Here is a 3,811-nt window from a genome sequence, read left to right as displayed (position 1 = left end):
TTCTGACCCTACCAACTATGAAACTATGAAAATATTTCACCAAAAGCCATCACCTCGGAACCCTTGCTGCTTAGGCGTTGGTAAGAAAGAGATGCAAGCACTTATTTTATGACTGTATTCTCTCCCCCCTCCCCCCCAGCTGAAGCAATTTGGCAATTTTGGATTAAATTCACTCTACGACCCCCCCCCCAACAAAAAAAAAAAATCTCCATCTGTATTGTTCACTTTCATGCCCCTTGCACAAGATGCACTCCTAAAACAGGGATATCATTTTCCATTACACCGGAATATTCTTTAACAAGGTCTTTGAGTCTTATTTCCCACATTCTTCAAGACTATCTCAAAGAGATAGCTCCTAAGGGTGGGCAGAGGAAATGGAGTGCCAAGTTTACTAATAGCAGGTTCCTCATTGGCTGGGAAATTGAGGTAATGCTTTATATTGTGAAAACAATCTCAACAGAAATTTCAAATAAAGGTAAATGCCTAAAGAAATCTAGCGGCTTATCCAAACTTAGCTAGGACATTTGGAACCTGTTAAATTCATAGAAATCAGGTGGTAATCTCAATTAATTATTTTCTTCATGACATTTCCAGTTCTCCTTCTAGTAGGGCAAACATTGTCAGCAATTCCTCTTACAGCATATCAGCATTTCTGCTTCCAAATCCGGCTGAATTATGTAAAATGTGCAGGAAATAGTTATCTAAGTAAGTAATTTGACAACTGGAAGCCAGCTGAGTTTGGGATTGATTACAAATAGGTAGTATGGGTTTTCCTGTGAAATTTCCTGTTCTCATGAAGTTTAAAAACCAACTTATTAACTCAAAGGTTTGAATGCTTATAGTTTAAAAAAAAATCTTCAGGATGATGCCTGAGCAAATATTTTAACTGCTTGTTACTTAGCCGAGTTGAACCTTTTGCAATTCCCTCTTCATTCTTAAACCTTTGTCTGTATTGGGATTAGGCACAGATCAGCATTAAAAATTTGTACCAGTATATTGGTAAAGATTCCCAATTGCAGTATTTGAATTTATTCCAGCAATTAAGCTATTCCAGAAGCTATTTGTGTAATTTATGAAAAAACTTGTTTGTTGACTATGTATTTGAAACTCACAGCATCATAGGACAGTCCAAAAGGATAATGCAACATTAATACATGGATTAGTGCCATATTACAAATAATCCTGACATTTAGCTCTGTACATCACATTGTTATACTAATCTATTTTTAAGTGAATTTTATTCAGAGTAACTTTGTTGTGATGTTTAAACACATTTTTTTTTTATCGTTGAATATTGTATCTTACTACAATAAAAAACATAAATGTGTTTAAGACGGGGGTTGTCAACTGGGGGTACGCATACCCCTGGGGGTACTTGGACCAGTCCTAACGGATATGCACAGGCAGGCAGGGATGGAGCGTCACCACCTCCCAGGAGCAGGGCCGGGGCAGGTAAGCTAGCACACTGCCACACCCCAGCCTGGTGAGCTTCCCCACCCCACTCCTCCTCCCGGGAGGTGGCAGCGCTCTGTCCCTACCTGCCAGTGTGCCGTCCCCACCTCCCTGCTCAGCATCTAGCCAAGCGCCATCCCCCTCCTCTCCCACCTCAGTGGATGTGTCTACATGAGACATTTACTGTGAAGTTGACTAATTAGCTCCATGGTAAACATCTTGGCATCTATACGTGTGCCCCTATTAAGCCAGAGTAAACTAAATAACTCCAAAGCAGGATAGTACTTGTAAATACAAGTACTATCCTGCTGCGGAGTTGGTTTGTTGGGGTTTTTTGTTTGTTTTTTTCTTTTTGTTTTTTACTTACAGCAGCACGTGTATAAAAACAACCCCTGCTAGCTAGCCCTGCACTGGAACACCTTTGCAGCCCCTCCACAGCACCTTAATCCAGGACCGACAGGCTGACTTCTAGGGCCCCCTCCCAGCCAGGGCTGCTCTGACACACTGTGCTGTGGTCCTTGGCACATGTTCAAATGCCACACCCAGGAGCAATAAACTGTAGAGTGATAAGCTCTGGAGTTTATTCCCCTACCCCACCTTGCGTAGCTTGCCAGGTGCCAGAGCTCGTAGGGCACAGGCATTCCCAGGAGACAACTAGCAGCAGCACAAGGTGCACCACCGCTAGTTGTTCTCAGGGAACCAAACATCCACACACATCTGGATGTGGCCATTATGCTAGATCCATACCAGTCAAGCAATACCCAGCTTCCAAATCCTTTATAAAGCTTCAGATTGACAGGGCAGTGCATGTTGTGGATCCCTTGGTTCTAAAATCCCAAGGGAATGGGTATGTTTTCTTTTGCTGGTCAGGCCAGAAATACCACTGTTTGCAATTCCACAGTAGAAATTAGGAAGGAGCTTTGCCTGAAAGAGGAATGAGGAATTTAAGTTTTCAAACATTAAAGTGGGGCTCAGTTCAAATTCTGGAATTAAGGTTTTCAATCAGCTTATATTTTATGTGCCTCAGTTATCACATACCTTGTCAGGCTCATGGGGTTAGGCTCCCAGAAGAACGGTAATACTTCTTTTAGTGGCATAAGTTACATTCCTAGCCCATGATCTTTTCTAGTTTATCAGCGCAGTTTCCATCATAATACAGGCCCATATGAAAACATTACAAGGACATTTAATTCCATCAGCACAACACCTCTTTTGCACAATTCAGCCGAGTACAATTTAAGCTATGACCACAATACCTAACAAAGGCAACTACTATTTCACATAATGGTAAAAGCTTCTTCATAAATAGTCCTAAATTACCCTTTAGCACAAAACTTTTTTTAATAATGCAAATCATTTCCTTAAAATTTGGTTTGAAATGGCTACTAGATTTTAATTTTGAACTAAATACACCTCTTCTGTGCCTTCAGAATTTTCTTCATGCATTAACTACTTGTCAGAGTCCTAACCATAGCCTAAATGTTTACTTTTTTGAAGGTACATGTAGAATTTCTCATTATTACAGTACTAACCTTGCTTTTTTGAAAATGAAGACAAAGAATTATCAGGCTTCAGGACAGGGGCTAAGAAAAAACACCAGCAGTCACCAAGCTCACAAAAAAAAAAAGCTACTAACTTGGCAAGAAAACCAATTTCTTACAGCTATTATTTCCACAATACATATTTAAGATTTGTAATGCCTTTACAAAAACATAGGAACAATGATATTTTAACTGCAAGTCACAGTACCTATAGATTCAAAGCTGACAATAGCTCATTAAAGAAACATTAGAGCAAGCACTACTAACCTCTGCAACAAAACAGATCCTGATCCCTAAAGCTGGGCTGAGGGATTGATTTCCATACTTAAAAAGACACAGGTGTGTAGAAAGAAAGTTCTGGCATTTATGTAGCTGTGTAAAGATACAGGCTACATTTAAACAAAGAATACATTACAATGTACTTCCCCATTTCTGAACGTTCACAGTTACAAATCCTAATAATTTATAACAGAAGTAAAGGTTGTATAATCTTACATGGCTATAACAGAACACAACAGATTCTTAACTCCCAAAAAGCAAAGCTTAAGCGTAAAGTGAGAAATAGTCACTCAAACCACCAAGCTGAGTGCAAACCACATAACAAGGCAGCTATTTCAACTTGGCCAAGAATTAATTTATTTTGCAGCTGCACACATGGGCAGTGCAGGTAGAAGTTACAGAAGACGCTCTCTTTTAAAACATTTTCATCTCATCCCTCATGCAAGGAGGGTTCAGATTTTCACCCAATTGGCCATTTTTTAAGCTGTCTGCAGCCATACACTTGTGTTTTGTCATGCTTATAGCCTGCTTTCTATGAC

At 39.9% G+C, this 3,811-nt stretch overlaps 1 long non-coding RNA gene across 1 annotated transcript in view; it reads right to left on the bottom strand.

Moving 5' to 3' along the window:
• LOC109309810 overlaps nucleotides 1-3,349 on the bottom strand; it is a 16,123-nt gene extending 12,774 nt beyond the window's left edge. The window contains exon 1 of the long non-coding RNA XR_002101053.1: nucleotides 3,261-3,349. This is a non-coding gene — a long non-coding RNA (uncharacterized LOC109309810). The remainder of the gene's footprint in view (nucleotides 1-3,260) is intronic.
• Nucleotides 3,350-3,811: the final 462 nt, after the last annotated feature.

Source organism: Crocodylus porosus, unplaced genomic scaffold (genome assembly GCF_001723895.1).
Source record: "Crocodylus porosus isolate Cpor-Errol unplaced genomic scaffold, CroPor_comp1, whole genome shotgun sequence".
Lineage (NCBI taxonomy): Eukaryota > Metazoa > Chordata > Crocodylia > Crocodylidae > Crocodylus > Crocodylus porosus.
The sequence above is the reverse complement of the archived record's forward strand: the minus strand, read 5'-3'. Positions and strand labels throughout refer to the sequence as shown.